The following is a 19,742-nucleotide window of genomic DNA, read 5'->3' on the forward strand; positions in this document are numbered from 1 at the left end:
GGGGAATGCTCATACACTGTTGGTGAGAACATAAATTATCGTAACAGTGGAAAACTGTATGGAGGTGCTACAAAAAACAAAAAATAGAAATACCATATCATCCAGTAATTCGCTACTGGAATTCAAAAGAAAGAAAATCAATGTATCAAGGAGATTCTGCACTTCCATGTTTTTGCTGTACTGTTCACAATAGTCAAAATTTGGAATCAACCTAAGTGCCCATCAATGGATGAATGGATTTTTTTAACGTATATATACACAGTAGAATATTATTCAGCCATTAAAAAGAATGAATCCTCATCATTTGCAGCAACATGGATGGAAATGGAGATCATTAGGTTAAGTGAAATGAGCAAAACACAGAAAGACAAATATTGCACATTCTCACTCATATGTGGGAGCTAAAAATTAGATCTCATGAAGATAGACAGTAGATTGAATCTAATCAATTTCTATTAATTGATATGATTCTTCAGATATCCCAGAGGTTGGGAAGGAAAGGATGGGGTATGAAGAGAGGTTGATTCATGGGTACAAATATATAGTTTGATAAAAGAAGTAAGATCTAGTGTTTGTTAGATCAGCAGGGTAAATATAGTTTACAATAGTCAATTATATATTTCAAAACAGCTAAAAGAGAATAATTCAAATGTTTCTAGCATAAATAAAAGACAAATATTTAAGGTGATAGATACTCCAATGACACTGATTTGATATTTACAAGATACGTGAATCTATTAAATTATCACATGTATCCTGAAAATGTGTACATCTATTAGGTATAAATAAAACATTAAATTAAGAAAAGAAAAATAAATAAATAAAACATGTTCTAATTACTTTTTTTTTCTCTGACCGGTGGTTTATTTGAAAACATATTGCTTAATTTCCAAGTATTTGCAGATTTTTCTAGAATTTTGTTATGGATTTATGATTTAATTATATAATACTTAGTGAACATAATTTGTGATATTTCTTTTTTTAACCTTTGAGATTTTTTTTTTTTTGATCCAGCACATGGTCAGTCTCGGTGAACGTACACATACATTTGAAAACCATGTGCATTCTATAATTGTTGAGTGTAGCTGTGTTCTATAAACATCAACTATATCAAGTTGTTTAATGACATCGTTTAAGCCTTATGTGTCCTTTATTGATGTTCTGCCTATTTGTCATGGCAATGAATGATTAAGGGGCACTAAAATCTTCAACTATGATTGTGTATTTGTCTATTTCTCTCTTTATTTCTGTCATTTTCTGCTGCACATATTTTTAAGTTCTGTAATTAGGTACATACAGGTTTAAGGCTCTTAGATGGTTTTGACAAAGTCACCCCTTATTAATATTATTAATATGAAATGTAAGGTTATGAAATCCTGCTAATACTTCTCATTTGGAAGTCCACTTTGATAATCTTTTTTTTTTTTGAGATGGAGTCTCCCAAGGTGGAGTGCAGTGGCATGATCTCGGCTCACTGCAACCTTCTCCAGGGTTCAAGCGATTCTCTCGCCATGGCCTCCCGAGTGGCTGGGATTACAGGTGTGTGCCACCACTCCTGACTAATTTTTGTATTTTTAGTAGAGATGGGGTTTCACCATGTTGGCCAGGCTGGTCTCAAACTCCTGACCTCCAGTGATCCACCCGCCTCAGCCTCCCAAAGTGCTGGGATTACAGGAGTGAGTCACCACACCTGGCCTTCTTTGATAATCTCTAGGCACAACAGCTTTCTGATACTTGGTGTTTGCATTGGGATATCTCTTACTGTTTTCAACTTGTTCATGATTTTATATTAAAGTATGTTTCTTAAGATATACAAAGGGCCAACAAACATATGGAAAAATGCTCAACATCACTAATCATCAGGGAAATACAAACTAAAACCACAAGGAGATACCACTTTACTCCTGCAAGAATGGCCATTATTAAAAAGTTAAAAAACAATGGATGTTGGCATGGCTATGGGGAAAAGGGAACGCTTATATATACTGCTGGTGGGAATGTAAATCAGTACAACGTCTATAGAAAACAGTGTGGAGGTTCCTTAAAGAGCTAAAAATAGATCTATCATTGGATCCAACAATCCCAATACCGGGTATCTACCCAAAGGAAATGAAGTCATTATATGAAAAAGACACTTGCACATGTATGTTTATAGCAGCACAATTTGCAATTGCAAAGATGTGGAACCAACCTAAGTGCCCATCAACTAATGAGTGGATAAAGAAAGTATGGTATATATACACCATGGACTACTACTCAGCCATTAAATGGATGGAAACAATGGTATATATACACCATGGACTACTACTCAGCCATTAAATGGATGGAAATAATGTATTTGGCCGGGTGCGGTGGCTCACGCCTGTAATCCCAGCACTTTGGGAGGCCAAGGCGGGTGGATCACAAGGTCAGGAGATCGAGATCATCCTGGCTAACACGGTGAAACCCATCTCTACTAAAAATACAAAAAATTAGCCAGGCATGGTGGTGGGCGCCTGTAGTCCCAGCTACTCGGGAGGCTGAGGCAGGAGAATGGTGTGAACCCAGGAGGCGGAGCTTGCAGTGAGCCCAGATCATGCCACTGCACTCCAGCCTGGGTGACAGAGCGAGACTCCGTCTCAACAACAACAACAACAACAAAAGAAATAATGTATTTTGCAGCACCTCGGATGGAGCTGGAGGCCATTATTCTAAGCGAAGTAACACAGGAGCGGAAAACCAAAAACTTTATGTTCTCACTTATAAGTGGGAGCTAAGCTATGAGTACATGAAGGCATATGAGTTGTACGTAGGCTTTATAAAGAGACTCAGAAGGGGAACGATGGAAGGGGGACCAGGGATTGGAAAAAACTACACATTATGTACAATGTATACCACTTGGGTGACCAGTGCACTAAAATCTCAAAATTTGCCACTATATAATTTTTTTTTGAGAGGTCATCTCACCCTGTAGCCCAGGCTAGAGTGCAGTGGCATGATCTCAGCTCACTGCAACCTCCGCCTCCTGGGTTCAAACGATTCTCCTGCCTCAGCCTCCTGAGCAAGTGGGATTACAGCTACCCGCCACCCTGCCCAGCTAATTTTTGTATTTTTAGTAGAGATGGGGTTTCACCATGTTGGCCAGGCTGGTCTCGAACTCCTGACCTCATGATCCGCCCACCTCAGCCTCCCAAAGTGCTGGGATTACAGGTGTGAGCCACCGCGCCCGGCCTCTATAATTTATCTATGTAACAAAAAAACCACTTGTACCCCAAAAGCTATTGAAATAAAAAATAATAATAAACCATGCTTCTTAGAAACAGCATGTAGTCAGACCTTGCTTTTATCCATTCTGATAATTTCTGTCTTTTAATTTGAGAATTAGGTCCATTTATAATTTTAAAAATTATTGATATTGTTAAATTTAAGTCTACTTTCAATATTTGCTTTCTCATTGTCCTATTTTTTGTTCCCCTCTTCTCCACTCCCTGCCAGCTTTTTGGATTAATTATTTTTCAGTATTCTATTTTATCTCTCCCACTGATTTTTTTCAGTAATACCTTTGTGTTACTATTTCATGGTTACTCTAGGGTACAATATGCATCTTCAACTTAACACAGTTTGTCTGTAAATAATGTTGCACTATTTTACAAACAACGTAAAACTCTTACTGCTGCATAATGTGCCCTCACTGCTATATATTTTACTTCTACGTAAGGTAAAACCCCACAATACATTGTTATAGTTTGTACTTTTGACAATAGTCTTCTACAGAAGTTTAGAAATATATTTACATAACACATAAATATAATTTTTAATATCATCAGGCTTATACTTTTTGATACTCTTCATTTCTTCCCACAGGCATTATTCTTCATTTCTTCCCATCTGGTATTATTTCTCTTCTACCCTGAAAAACTTATTTTAGCATTTTTTGTCATTTTTTGTAATCCAAATCTGCAGGAGAAAATTTTCTCAGCTTTTGTCATCTGAAAACATTTCTGTTTCACCTCTGTTTTTTTAAGAATATTTTCACTGGGCATCAAATTCTAGATTGAAAATTCAGTTTTTGAAAATTCAATTTTTATTTTTCACACTTTAAAGATGTCATTCATTGTCTTCTGGCCTCTAATTTTTTTGTGTGTGCGGAGTCACTCATCATTCTCATTCTTATTCCCCTTAAAATATAATTTTAGTTGGTGGCTTTAAAGTTTTTATTTCTCTTTAGGTTTTCAACAGTTTGATTATGATATGGGTGGGTATGGTTTTGTACATGTTTACACCGATTAGAGATTACTAAACCTCTTGAATCTATAGGTTAATGTCCTTAACCAATTTTAATATATTCTTTCTTTTTTTTTTTTTTTTTTGAGACAAAGTCTCTCTCTGTCACCCAGGCTGGAGAGCAGTAGCACAATCTTGGCTCACTGCAACCTCCACCTCCAGGAGTCAAGTGATTCTACCACCTCAGCCTCCCAAGTAGCTGGGACTACAGGTGTGCACCACTCTACCGCGTTAATTTTTTGTATTTTTTGGAATGGACAGGGTTTTGCCATGTTGGCCAGGCTGATCTCGAACTCCTGGCCTCAAATGATCCACCCACCTTGGCCTCCCAAAGTGCTGGGAATACAGGCATGAGCCACCACGCCCAGCCCTCAAATATTCTTGACTATTATCTGTTCAAGTATTTCTTCACTGCATTTTCTCTCCTCTTCCTCTGGGGCTCCAATTACATGTATATTAGGTCATATTGGTATTTTTCCCAGGGCCCAGATGATCTGTTAGTTTGTTGTCATGTTCTTAGTCAGGTGGTTTCTTCTGGCCCAACTTAAAGTTCACCAATCTTTTCTGCTGTGGTGTCCAGTCTGCTATTAAGCCCATTCAGTGAATTCTTTATTTATGATATAGTAGTTTTCTGTTTTAGAATAACCATCTGAGTTTTTCAGTAGTTTGATGCTGAAATTCCCCATCTGTTCACGTATGTTGTTCACTTCTCAAACTGAATCCATTAAAATATCTAAAATTGTTACTTTAATATCTTTGTTGGCTCATCGCAACGTCTGGAATATCCATGGATCTGCTTTAATGACTTTTTTCCCTTTTGATTATAGGTCACATTTCTTGCTTCAACAAGTGCTTTGTAATTTGTAATTATATTTCAGACATTGTGTATAGATGAACAGGAGAGTCTAAAGTATTAATAATAGAGTCTATATTATATATAGTATACCACATACTATATAATATTTCTATTATAGAATATAATAGAAATAATATAATATAATAAGATATAATATAATATAATAGAAAGCCACCATACTCACACAAAAGGAAGCAGAAAGTAGGAAGTAAGAAATATATATACTATATAATATAAATAAATACTATACAATTTCTACTATATATTATATATGTATATATACTATATATACACATATAATATGCATATAATATACATGCATTACTTAATCTATATATCATATATTATATATTATATATTATTATATATTATATATTATTATATATTATATCATATATTATATATTATTATATATTATAGATCATATACTATATATTATTATATATTATAGATCATATACTATATATTATTATATATTATATATCATATATTATATATTATTATATATTATATATCATATACTATATAATTATATTACAATTATATATAATACATATATAGTAATATAGTCTAAAGTATAATTACTTACTGAAGTGAGAGGCTGAGTCAACTTATTCTGTGGTTGAGTTGAGTTGAGTCTCAGCTCTAGTGACAGCCAGTTCACTATGGACTTCAAATGTTTTGAGGGTTGGATCCCTGCAGCAGGATTCGGGATCTGAATTCCAGCAAGTCTTCCGAACCACAGCTGATGGCGCTCTGCTTTGGCTTTTGGGTCCACTGAGTTCGGCTTTCCCTCTGGGGTGATGTCTCTTCATTCCACTTCTCTGGCCATGTCCTCTCGCTGGCATCTGCCTTGCCCTTGGTGACATCCTGGAACACACCAAGGACATATCTCAGCTCTCCTGATTTGCCTCCACCACAGCCATACATTTGGAGGGAAAGGTGGGAATTGTGACAGGGATCCACGGGCTACAAATCTGTCATGTTGGCCTCCACACAACTATTAAAAGTTGGTTACACTTTGGCAGGCTGAGGCAGGCAGATCACGGGGTCAGGACATAGAGACCCTCCTGGCTAACACGGTGAAACCCCATCTGTACTAAAATATACAAAAAGTTAGCCGGATGTGGTGGCACGCACCTGTGGTCCCAGCTACTCGGGAGGTTGAGGCAGGAGAATTGCTTAAACCCAGGAGGCAGAGGTTGCAGTGAGCTGAGATCGTGCCACTGCACTCCAGCCTGAGTGACAGAGTGAGACTCCATCTCAAAAAAAAATAAAAAATAAAAAAGTTGATTATAGTTTGGCTTGTTTCTTTGTACCCCTATCCATGCTGGGTTTACCCCTCCTCTCACCATCCTCCAGTCATGAGTCTCTTCTGTCCTAGGAAGGACTTGCAAATTTATGTCCTCAGCTCTCTGATGGATTTTAAAAGAGGTGATTTTGTAACTTACGTAGCTTGTTTTTGTTTGGGGGAAAGAAAATCAAAGTGATGGTCTCTTGTATTTTCTGCATCCTAACTGATAGCAAAAATCCATTCTAACCAGAAGCAGATGTTCTAATAAGCAATGATTAAGTGAATGTATGTTCCTTCTGCCCGGGCAGCTCCTGTGCCTCTTGTCTATCTGGAAGATGCTCACTCAAGCCTCCACATCTTCCTCCTTGAAGTCTTTCCCAATTTCCCCATAGCCTTGGGCACTTCTTATACTAGTCTCCTCTGTTCTTTGATCCTGCCTACATTAAAGCTATTTTTCTCAAAATATCATAATTGTTTTCATGTCTGTCTTCTCTGTTGAACTTTGAGTTCATTGACAGCAAAAACCCTGTAGTTAATAAATTATATACATATATACACATGCACCCAAATGCACACACACACGTGCATATATGTACTATATACATATACATACATTATCCACAGAATACACTCATCACTAAACCAAAATGTGCTTACTCAACGATTAACACATGCATTTCCATCTTTTGTGATCAAGTCCTCATGCCCTGTCTGACACATGGTAAGCGTGCAATATGTGTTTGTGGCGTTCATGAATAAATAAATAAAAGAGCAAACTCCTGCCTCTGTCCTGAAGCTTCATCGCCATTAGACATAGTTACTGCCGGCTCACGTGATCTTTTACTTTCTGCTTCGTTGGGAGGGGAGTGAGCGTGTGGACAAGTGTTTATATGCATATGCAAATTTAAAATTCAGCCTGATTATTCTAAGTTTGGGGTGTTTGCTTTGAAGTTACATTTTTGGCACCAAGAGCCAGTGTCCAGAGGTGGCACTAGGCAGAGGATTTGGAAATCTGCCCAAAGCTGGCCTATGGTTGGTTAAATCTACCCCCGACAGGAAGCAGGGCTTTGAGGACTGAGCTGCTGTACCAGGAAATGGTCTTGAGCAAGTTTGGTGCTCTCTGTTTCTATTCTTAGAATTTCAGATCCAGGGCAGGATAAGGACATCAAGGGCATCTATTACAACTCTTTAACCAAATCAGATGCTTGAAAGTCCTCATATCTCTCCTCCGTCCCCAGAATCCTTCTTTCCAACACAAATGTTCAATTATGCATGAGACTGGAGTCAGACAGAGTTCCAATCTCATCTCTTAAACTCTCTGAGCCTCTGTTTTCCTATCTGTTAAATGAGTATACTAATGCCTACCACTCAGGATTATTCTGAGCACTCAGTGAAATCCTGTTTGCAACGTGTGAGCACCAGGTTTCTTCTCTTTCCTGGCATCTTCTACCCACTTCTGTGTGAGCATCTCTCCATCATCATTGGGAAAAGCCACCACTCTGGCCGAAAGGCAGAGTCAAGGCACAGTAGGGTGTTCACTTTCTCCTTCTCCTTCTCCATCATCTCCAAAGTTGCACTCAGTCCAAGCCACCCTCAGCAGGGCAGGGCCTAGGGAAAGAAGAGGTGGGAGAGATTCATCACCAGGGCTGCTGGGAGCTTAGAGGTGACCAGGGAGAAAGAAAGGAAGAGAGAGAAAGCAGATGGGAAGAGGGAGCCACAATACTCACACAGAAGGAAGTTGAAACAATGCTGCCCAGCAGAGGCCACAGACAGCCCCTGCCCCTGCCCCTGCCCCTGCCCCTGCCCCTGCCCTGGGCCTGAAGAACTGTGCCCAATATCAGCTGTGCCTTCATGCAGCCAGGCCAGGCATACCAAGGTGGATGAATAAGTGGGCCAATTGCTGAAAGCATGGCCAGTAAAGACAGATTAACACAGTTTGATCATAAGAGAGAGATATTAGTCTGTTCTCACATTGCTCTAAAGAACTACCTGAAACTGGGTAGTTTATAAAGAAAAGAGGTTTAATTGACTCACATTTCTGCAGGCTGCACAGGAGGCATGGCTAGGGAGACCTCAGGAGACCTACAATCATAGCAGAAGGCAAAGTGGAAGCTGGCACGTCTTCCACGGCCAGAACAGGAGGAATAGAGCGAAGGAGAGGGTGCTACACACTTTTAAACAACCAGATCACTCACTATCATGAGAAGAGCAAGAAGAAAACCTGTCCCCAGGATCCACTCACTTCCCACCAGGCTTCTCCTCCAACCCTGGGGATTACAATTTCTCATGAGATTTGGGTGGGGACACACATGCAAACCATACCAAGAGGATTTCACCGCAGCCACATGTCCATTTTTTTCATCTTTTTATCAGTGGGGAAGCAGGAATAAATGAATATGGCAGAGAATGTGAGGGAGTGAGAGCAGAAACTACAAGTGGAGAGTCCTGACCTCTCAACTTGGCAAGTATCATAATAATAAAGCCTGAACTTGGATTTATGAAACACCTACTAGGTGCCGGTCACATACAGACAGCATCTCCATTCTTCACATCAAGGTAGATAGTATGCCCACAGTACAGATGAAAACACGTGTCGGTCATAACACTCTAGGATTTGCTCCTAGGAGTGTCTGATGCCACAAGGCAAGCTCTTTTTACTAGATCAATCTGCCTGATCTTCAATCAGGTAAGCTTGGGTGGGTTAATAGCTGTTCCAGTAACAAGGTATCTCTTTCCAAAGTCTTGTGGATGTCCCTATAGGATTGAATGTGACACAGAGGGGAGGAAAGGCAGGGAGAAGGGAGACGCGGGAGGGAGAGAGAGGGAGGGAAGACAGAGACAGAACACACATGGGTGTTTCTCTCCTTTCATAGTAATGGATAGTAATTCTGAGAAAGTTCCCTTTGCAGGATTCAGGCTATGTTTGGGAGTTTGTTTTCCCACTCTCTGCAGGAAAGTTAATCAATTTTAGAACCAGCCCCTTCTGTGCCAAGATGACAACTGGGAGAAAAGGGATTGGTTTTTTAGCTGCTGGGCTTGCTGGGCAGCCCCCCTCCCACTTCCATGGGGCCACTTATTGACATTGAAATATCTCAACAATAAGCAGCTATTGATGGCTCCTGAGGTCAATACCAAGATTCATTGACCCAGGCTGCAAATATGGAAGGCGGTGAGTCCAAGGTCACTATTACCTGAAGGGATGCAAAATAAATCTTGATAAGAACCGAAAATAGAAATCAATATGCATACTGTGGTATGCATTGCATTACCTCTCTCCAGCAGGAGGCTATTTTAGGAGGTTTCAGGGCTCTTCTGCCATCAGAAGCTGAGCTCAGGACTGGAGAGGAAGTAGGAATAGAAAATGATCCTTCTCTGGTTGCCCCAGTCAAGGAGAATGAGCAACCTACACCACCGGTGGGGATCAGCCTGGTCTCCACAGAGAACCTCAGCACCTCCGGTCACTCTTCCAACCTGGAGAAAGAGCAGAGTGAATTTCCAAACCGTATGCGCCAAGATGGGTGAGGCAAGGTGGCCATTTCTTCAAAGCATACTTTAGTGAACAGTGCCAGGAGAAGCACCTTTGGGGTAATTAACATGACCTTCACCTTTTGGGGAAACTTCTGCTTCCAAAGAGGATGTAACCTGGTGAGGAAGGGGAGACCCAGGGCTCAACCAACTACTAAACCCAGGGTCGAGCAGGATTCACTGATACAGCTGGCTACCTAGTGACATATGCCTGCCTTTCACAAAGATTTCAAAGGGCTAAGTTGCCATGATGTGACATATCCTCTCCTTTCAAGGCTATTTTTTTATAATTACTTGTTTAAGCTTAATTAACTTCTTTTCCAGTTACAAAAGAAATTCGTGTTCTTTGTAGAAAATGTCAAGCCTATTTATGATGATCCTTTTAATCTCACCCAGAGTGTTCATGCTGTCTGAAAAAGTGAGGAGAGTATGAGTTTTGAATTCAGACAGCTCTGAGTTCTAGTTCCAGTTTTGCAATTTAATAGGCATATGGTCTCAGGCAAGTAAAGGAGTAATTTTCTGCTGCCCTTTTCTGATAATATAAACCTTCTTTGTGAAGTTGATGTAAAGCTTAGAAAAGGATTTATGTAAATTCCCCAGCAAAATACTAATAGAGTAAACATATGTCTGACAATTTTGATCATGAAACACACATTCACATAAAAATAAGTAACTTAAGAAACAGAAATGGGAACATAACTACTAAAGTAAAGATGATTCTTAAAATTGTAAGATAATATATACAACTTTATTCTAACAAATTTTAAATTCAGCAAGAAATAGATGACTCCTTAAGAAAAAGTAAATGATCAAAATTGATTAAAGGAGAGGTATCACATCAAGGTCTTAATGAATCAAGAACCAGTCCGAACGTAGAAATCATGCTAGGTATTTCAACCCAGGGGAGTTTAATACAGGAATTGGTTACATAGGTGATCATAGAGCTGAGAAACCCATTAGGGTTGCTTAGCAACAGTAGAAAGCTGAAAGAACAAAGGGAGGAGGCACTTATATCAGAGACCAGTTCAGTGGGAACTGGGCCCATTGGAGCAGGGGCTGAGAACAGTGACTGGAGCCACAAAAGCGATGCAGGTGCTGTCAGCTATCTAAAGTGGGGGCTGGAGGACAGGAAGGGAATGTCTTTGCTTCTCGCCACTTTCTTTCCTCCATTTTTGAGCCAGTGCCTCCCATTGGCCAACCCACCTGGAAGCCTGAGGGTAAACAAGCCTGAAAATGCAGTTCTCTGAGATACAGAGCAAAGCAGGGCAAAGGCAGGGAATGAAGCCGATGGCAAACAGGACTATGGCTCAAGGTCACGATTGTAGGGAGTTCATGAACAAGTTCTACTAAACCTTCAAGGAAGAGTTTTTTCCCATGATATAGAAACTATTCAGGAGCATAGGAAATGAACATGTTTCACATTAATTCTATGAAGTACCATGACCTGGTACCAAACCCAGAATGGCATAAAAAAGCAAGCAAACACCTAACAGCCAACCTCATTAATAAAAATGAGAGGTGAAAGGCCAGGCATGGTGGCTCACACCTATAATCTCTGCACTTTGGGAGGCCAAAGCAGGAGGATCACTTGGACCCAGGATTGTGAGGGTGCAGTGAACTATGATTATGCCACTGCACTCCAGCCTGGGTGAGAGAGCAAGATACTGTCTCTAAATGTATATATACATCAAATTCTTTAGTGTATTAAAAGAATAATACATTATACTCAAGTTTAATTTGTTTTAGGAATTAAAGGTTGGTTTGACATTGGGAAATGTATTAATGTAATTTTTTACATTAACAAATTAAGGGAATAAGCATTCTGATCATTTCAATGGGTATTGAAGAGACATTTGATAAAATACAACACACTTTCTCACTAAAAACACAAAACCTTGGCAGTTATGAAGAGGTTTCCTTTTGCAAAAGGTAAGGCTGTGGTAGAGAGTAATTTTTCCCCCTGTTCTCAGGAGGAAGAATGAATCAGCTTTATAACCAGCTTCATCTGACGGCTCAGATGGCCACTAGAAGGGAAGGTGCTATGATTTGAACGATGTTGTCCCCTGCAACATTCATATTGAAACTGAATCCCCAATGCCACAGTATAGTAAAAAGCTGTGGCTTTTGGGAGGCAATTGAGTCATAAGGGCTCCATTTTCAAAAATGGGATTAGCCTTTTAGAAAATGGCTCGAGGGTGAAGAGAACATTCCCTTGGTCTTCTGACTTCCACCACTAGTAAGGACACAGCAACAAGGTGCCATCTTGGAAGCAGATGCCAATGCCAGCAGCTTGGTCTTGGACTTCCCAACCTCCAGAACTATAAGAAATAAATGTTATGTTCCTTATAAATTATCCAGTCTCAGATATTTTGTCATAGCAGCACAAAAATTCTAAGACAGAGGTTTGAGCTTATCAGCTGGTCTCTTAGGCAAACCTCTCCTATTTTCATTGAATTGCTTACTGACATTGAACCATCTCGATAATAAAAGATTGACAGGATAGAAAAAAAATTTTTCAACCTGGTGAACCTTCCTTCATACTATAGCAAAGTAATCACAAATATCATTCTTAATCGTCGCATATTAAAATCATTCCCACTAAAAGCAGTTGCGATAAAAGTTTAAACACTATCACCTCTACCATTTAACACTGGAGTGGAGGCATAGGCCAATGCACTAAAGAAATAAAGCAAAACAAGGTCAAATATTGGTAAAGGAGGGACCAAACTGTTGCTACTTGCACACAATATGATTATCAGCCTAGACAGTACAGGAGAATTAACCACAAAGCTATTAGAACAAATCAAGTTAAGTTACATTTAAAGTCACCATACAAAATCCAATAGCTTTTCTATTCACCAGCAATAACCAATTAGAAAATCTAATGGAAAAATAGTTGCTATTCACAATTGCAACAGAAACTATAAAATACTCAGACAAACCTAATAAAATATATATGAAAAAATGTATAAAACTTCACAGAAGAGCACCAAAAAAAAAAAAAAACTTAGATGATAATATTCCATTGGGGAAGGCTGAAGTTTGAAAGTACAGTAATTCTCTTTATATTGATATATAAATATAAAATGGCCACAATTAAAACTCAGACAAGAGATCTTTAACTTGATGAGCTGATTCTAAAATCCATATGGAAAAAAGCAATGCCCAAAAATGGCTGACAAATTTTTGAAAAAGAAGTACAATGAATAAGGTCTTGCTCTATAGGCAGCAAAACATACTATACAGATATTTGTTAAGATAACATAGCTATGATGCAGAAATAGACAATCAGATCAAATAACCAGAATAAAGAACAAAAACAGATACATTATAATTAACTGTGGTTTCCATGCAGTGGAATTGATCACTAAAACTTATGTCTCTAGAGTAAATGAAACATTGTACCCTTTGATCAACATCTCCCTTCTCTGCGTTCTTCCCTACCCAACCCCAGCCCTAGTCCGCAGTAACCACTTGTCTACTCTCGGTTAGTATGAGATCAATTTTTTTAGATCCCACATATCCATGAAATCATACAGTGCTTGTCTTTCTGTGCTTGGCTTATAGTCTGCCCTGGCGAGGAGGGTATGAGACTTCCACATGCTGAAGCAGGAGACTGGGCTCAACCTCCACTTCCCGGGTTCAAGCGATTCTCCCACCTCAGCCTCCCGAGTAGCTGCAACTACAGGCGCATGCCACCACACCTGGCTAATTTTTGTATTTTTAGTAGAAATGAGGTTTCACCATGTTAGCCAGGATGGTCTCGATCTCCTGACCTCATGATCTGCCCGCCTCAGCCTTCCAAAGTGCTGGGATTACAGGCGTGAGCCACTGTGCCCGGCCCAAATTACTTTTAAATGTACAGATGCTCCTCACCTTATGATGGGCTACATCTTGATAAATCTTAGGTAAGCTTCAATCTTAGGTTGAAAATATCGTAAGTAGGAAATGCATTTATTGCACCTAATCTACCAAACACCCCTAGCCTACCTCAAATGTGCTCAGAACACTGACATTAGCCTACAGTTAGACAAAATCATCTAACACAAAGCCTATTTTATAATAAAGTATGTAATATCTCATGTAATGTATTGAATACTGCACTGAACATGAAAAACAGAATGGTTGCATGGGCACTGAAAGCATGGTTTCTACTGAATGAGTATCACTTTGGCACCATCGTACAGCTCCAGGAGATAAGGACCTCACTGCCAAAGAGATCCTCTGACTTTCACACTTTGCTCTGAATTGGTGATTAATAAACTTGGGCCCGCCATTTCTTTCTTTGCTGCACTAGTGTCTCTCAGAAACAGCCTCTCAATTCCATAATCCTTATAATTACTGTCTCTGCTACAATGCTCCAATGCCAGAAATATTGCAAAAGCCAGTACATCCCCTTCCAACTGTAAGCTGTCACAGAAATTGTATTGCTACCACATGCCAGGAGCTATCATTTCTCCTTCTATCACCAATGTTGAGTTTCTCATTGCCAGCGGGTTATCCAACTGCAGACTCCCGTTCTTAGCATTTGCTTCTCCTGGCACCAACTGTCTTATGTCAGGGTCCTTAGAACAGTGGTTCTCAAAGTGTGGTCCCTGGACCAGCATCATCAGCATCAACTTGCTAGAAATGCAAATTATGGACCCTTTCCTAGACCCACTGAAACAGGCAGTGGAGGGGAAGCCCAGCGATGTGTGCTTTAACAAACCCTATTGGTGTTTCTTTTCTTTCTTTTTTGAGACAGGGTCTTGCTCTGTTGTCCAGACTGGAGTGCAGTTGCCCAAGCATGGATCGCTGCAGCCTTTACATCCCAGTCTCAAGTGATTCTCCCGCCTTAACCCGCCAAGTAGCAGGGACTACGGACACATGCACCATGCCTGGAAAATTTCTCTGTTTCATTTTTTGTGGGAACAAGGTCTCTCTATGTTGCTCGGGCTTGTCTCAAACTCCTGGGCTCAAGCAATTCTCCCACCTCAGCCTCCCAAAGTGCTGGGATTACAGGTGTGAGCCACCGCACCTGGACGGTGATTCTCATACATGAGAAAGATAAAGAACCATCGCCCTCAAAGCGGAGCCTGAGATGAGAATTCTGGTGCAGGAGAGTTCTTAAAGGAATCCTCCCAGGAGGAAGATGGGAGGACATGAGGAACACAGAATAAGACAGGAAAAGCAGCGAGGCAAAGATGCGGGCTCTGCTGATGTCCCCCCACAGCCCATAGTGAGCTTTGGAGCATGAATGGTACCATAAAGCTGTCCCCGCTTGAGACAATAAGGCCAGCCTTGTACACCTGCATCAGTCAGCCATTGGCTAAGGCAACCCCTGCCATGCGGGGCTGAGGGAAGTTTCCAGGCATCTCCAGCTGAGGCCACTCTAGTGGCCATGGGCAATTCTCTGAGGAAGGGCAGCTGTGACCTTTCAGCCACCAACACTTACAGCCCCTGGGGGATGGGCACAAGCTCCCGCAAAGGCCCATGTATCTGGCTGGGGTCCTAGCAGCATCTATGCCAAAGCGCCCAGAGCTTGTTGATGTTTTTTGCAGCAGGAAAACACAGCAAGGCAGCCTGCGGTCACGGAAAATGCCCTGGACAAAAAGTCAAATGACTGGGATTTGAGCCCAGCACCAAACTACAGTTCTGTGGCCTTATCTTTGGCCTCAGTTCCCATGTTTATAACAAGGGGCTGACACTGCTACTATGCTTGTGAACGTCAAATTAGGTAATATATGTAAAACTGCATTATAAACTTGAAATCATAAAAGAATATTATATATTTTATGCTTTCCGTTGAGCAGAAAATAAATACGTAATTTACCTTTGGTGATAAGGATTTATGACAGAGGTAGAATTCCTAGATCACCGGGTTGAGCATTTTCGCCTTAACTAGATATTGCCAAATTGCTCTCTAAAACGATTATGTCAATTGTCACTCCCACCATCAGCAGCATATGAAAGGTCCCATTGCCTTGTCACCTGGCCGGTTCTCTCTCATTTGCTTCGGCCAGTCTAATCGGTCAGAGAGACATGGACAGAGGGGACGCACGTTCAAGTACATTCTTTCCAGCCTTTTTGTCAAAGATAAAACTGGAGATAAGCCAGATGTACCTCATTAAGGGGATGAATAAATCAATTGCGATGTATTCCTACAGTGGATTGCCATATAACAGTTACAATGGATGAACTAATTTATAATATATATGCATCCACACATATATATAACAACACCGAGTGGAAAACATTAGTTGTACAACATTATGTAGCACAGAATTCCATTATCATATTTTTTAAAAGCACGTAAAACCATACCATATATTGTTTATGGATACGCACGTTTGTCATAAAAATATTAAAAGTATGAACTGAATACACACCAAACTCAGACAGTAGTTACTTAGGGGGAAGGAAGGGGGATAGGTCTGGGGAGGGAAGCACAGAAGACTATAATGTTTCCTCTAAATTTATTTTCCTTAACGAAAGAGAGAATGATCATCAAAAAAATATGAAAAGGGGCTGGGCATGGTGGCTCACGCCTGTAATCCCAGCACTTTGGGAGGCCGAGGCGGGCGGATCACCTGAGGTCAGGAGTTCAAGACCAGCTAGACCAACATGGCAAAACTCCATCTACACTAAAAATACAAAAATTAGCTGGGCATGGTGGCACATGCCGGTAATCTCAGCTACTCGGGAGGCTGAGGCAGGAGAATTGCTTGAATCCCAGAGGTGGAGGTTGCAGTGAGCTGAGATCATGCCATTGCACTCCAGCCCGGCAACAGAGGGAGACTCTGTCTCAAAAAAAAAAGAAAGGAAAAGATACTTAACATTTGTTGATCTGGCAGAGCGGACCCATGGCTTCTTGCATTTGTTGTCCACTTTTTTTTTTTTTTAATTATTGTTTTAACTGCCTAGGGCAGTTTCTTCAGAGGGGGACCGAGGGTGTGGCTGCCATCTCACTTCATTTGGCAACACTGTGCTGGGCTTGACGTATGCACCACTGAACAAAACGGCTGTGAACTTTGCCCTCATGGAACTTCCCTCACGGGGAAAACAGACCAAAATTGTGGTGAGCACAAAAATGAAAAATTAAAGGGTGCAGTGAGAAAGTAAACTTTAGTTAAATTTAAATCAGGGCATTGGAAAGGGCATTTTAAGTTGAGACCTGAGGTTAGCAGGAAGGAGCCAGACTGGAGAAAGGAGGCTTCACCCCATACCTTGGGGATGATAGAGGAGACGCCCCCTGGCGTCGGTGGGAATGGAAAGGAGCCCGCATGGACGGCTGCGTGGTGGAGCCTCGGAAGCCAGGTGGGAATAGCAAGAGATAAGGCCAGAGGTGCCGGTAGGGCAGGCCACGGTAAGGATGTTTGTTTGCCTTAGTCATATGAGAAATGCAGAATCTTTGCCATTTTTTAAACTTTTTCATTATAAAATTTTTCAAACACATGCAAAAGTAGAGTAGTCCAGTGAAGCCCTGTGTACTCTTTTCAACATGACCAATTTCTTACCTCCCTGACCCACCTGGTGTTATTTTGAAGAAAATCCAATACATCCTTTTTTTTGGAGACGGAGTCTCGCCCTGTTGCCCAGGCTGGAGTGCAGTGGTGCAATCTCGGCTCACTGCAACCTCTGCCTCCAGGGTTCAAGCAATTCTCCCTGCCTCAGCCTCCTGAATAGCTGGCATTACAGGTGCCTGCCACCATGCCTGGCTAATTTTTGTATTTTTTAGTAGAGACGGGGTTTCGCCATGTTGGCCAGGCTGGTCTCAAACTCCTGACCTCAGGTAATCTGCCCACCTTGGCCTCCCAAAAGTGCTGGGATTACAGGCATGAGCCACCTTGCCTGGCCCACATCATTTCTTATATGAATACTATGATATGTACCTCTAAATGAGAAGGACTCTCTTTCAGGGGGCAGGCGGAATAACCAAAATACAAGATCACACCTTAAAGAATAATAATTTCATAATAACATCAAATATTAAAGAGTTTTAAGCAGGGGAATCCCATTATGTGATTAACTTTTAAAAGACTATTGTAGGCTGGGTGCAGTGGCTCACACCTGTAATCCCAGCACTTTGGAAGGCCGAGGCAGGCAGATCACTTGAGGTCAGGAATTCGAGACCAACCTGGCCAACATGGCGAAACCCCGTCTCTACTAAAACTACAAAAATTAGCTGGGTGTAGTGGCACGCACCTGTAATCCCAGCTACTCCAGAGGCTGAAGCAAGAGAATCTCTTGAACCAGGGAGGTGGAGGTTGCAGTGAGCCGAGATCACACCACTGCACTCCAGCCTGCGTAACAGAGTGAGACTCTGTCTAAAAAAAAACAAAAAAGACCATTGTGCTGCCCTGCCTAGAATGGACTTGAGGGCTGGAGAAATGGAAGCAGAGAGCTAGCAGGCCAAGGTAGAGGCCCAGGCGGGGCTTGGTGAGGCTGGACCAGGACAGTGGCAAAATACACAGAGGGAAGTACGAACGTTGGGTCTATTTCAGAGGTAGAAGCATAGACTAGGCGATGGACGGATGAGATAGGGAGATGCCAGGGAGGGCCCATAGGGCCTGGCTGGAGCATCAGGAACAGTGGAACTGCTGTTACTGAGCTGGAGACCCCTGGGCAAGCAGTGATGGGGATGGGTGGAAAAAAGGCAGAGGGAGCACTCAGCTTTAAGGATCTCTCTTTGATTCTATGAGCTTGCTCAGAGGAGTGATGGAAGAGGTACCTGTCTTCCCCCCAGCCTCCTCTGCCTCTCCTCCTTCCATGCCCTAGACAAGGAGGCCCAGGCTGTAGGCGGGGATGCAAAGCAGCCACTCGGTTTTCTGAAAGGGCCACAAACTGTCTGTGGGCAGCCAGGGGCTTCAATCTGGTTTGAGGAGTGAGTTTTGCCTTCTACATACCCACAAGATGCTTCTACACCCTAGCCCCGAGCAGTCACCTCTGAAATGTTCTCACATCATGAGTATGAAAGGAGAAGAGAGACTTTTCCAGACACTGAGGCAATTGCACTGACAAGATGCCCCCAAGCTGTGCCCCGAAAGGGCACAGAAGAGGTATGAGACTGTTCCAGGGGCATGGCAAGCCCACAGAGAACCTTTGGGTAAATTCGAAGAAAACACCCCCTCGGGGAAGATGTAGCCCCCAGGCACATGGCTTTGGGGGTTGCCAGTATCTCTGTGAAGATGAAGAAACAATATTCCTTTTCATGATGGTTCAGCCCCTTGTCTAGCTGTCCTTGGGCCATGGGAACAGACAAGGCAATCATTCACAATAGCACAGACTGTGTCCTTGCCCCTGGTAGCTTTAATTTGGTTGGTGAGATGGAAAGGTCATTGCAATAATTACATTATTATTACTATTATTATTATTTTAAACAGATTCTCGCTTGTCGCCCGGGATGGAGTGCAGTGGCATGATCTCAGCTCACTGCAACCTCTGCCTTCTGGGTTCAAGTGATTCTCCTGCCTTAGCCTCCCAAGTAGCTGGGACTATAGGCATGCATTACCATGCCCAGCTGATTTTTGTATTTTTAGTAGAGACGGGGTTTCGCCAGATTGGCCAGGCTGGTCTGAAACTCCTGACCTCAGGTGATCCGCCCACCTCAGCCTCCCAAAGTGCTGGGATTACAGGAGTGAGCCACTGTGTCTGGCCAATAATTACATTATTATATACCTTGTCTGGTCTTTGTGTGTGTGTGCCAAAAGGAGAACATTGAATGGAGTCCATAGATCAATGTGGAATGCAACCGTTAGGAAAAGTCTCTCTGAAGCGGCCATATTGGGCTGAGCACTTAGGGAAGGGCAGGAGAGGGAGGTCATC

At 41.6% G+C, this 19,742-nt stretch overlaps 1 long non-coding RNA gene across 1 annotated transcript; it reads left to right on the top strand.

The window, feature by feature from the left end:
• Positions 1-10,941: 10,941 nt before the first annotated feature.
• On the top strand, positions 10,942-12,291 carry LOC129533890 (uncharacterized). The gene is made up of 2 exons (XR_008680286.1): positions 10,942-11,030; positions 11,909-12,291. It is a non-coding gene; the product is annotated as an uncharacterized lncRNA (long non-coding RNA).
• The last annotated feature ends 7,451 nt before the right edge of the window (positions 12,292-19,742 follow it).

This window comes from Gorilla gorilla, chromosome 4 (genome assembly GCF_029281585.2).
Source record: "Gorilla gorilla gorilla isolate KB3781 chromosome 4, NHGRI_mGorGor1-v2.1_pri, whole genome shotgun sequence".
In the NCBI taxonomy this organism is placed as follows: domain Eukaryota; kingdom Metazoa; phylum Chordata; class Mammalia; order Primates; family Hominidae; genus Gorilla; species Gorilla gorilla.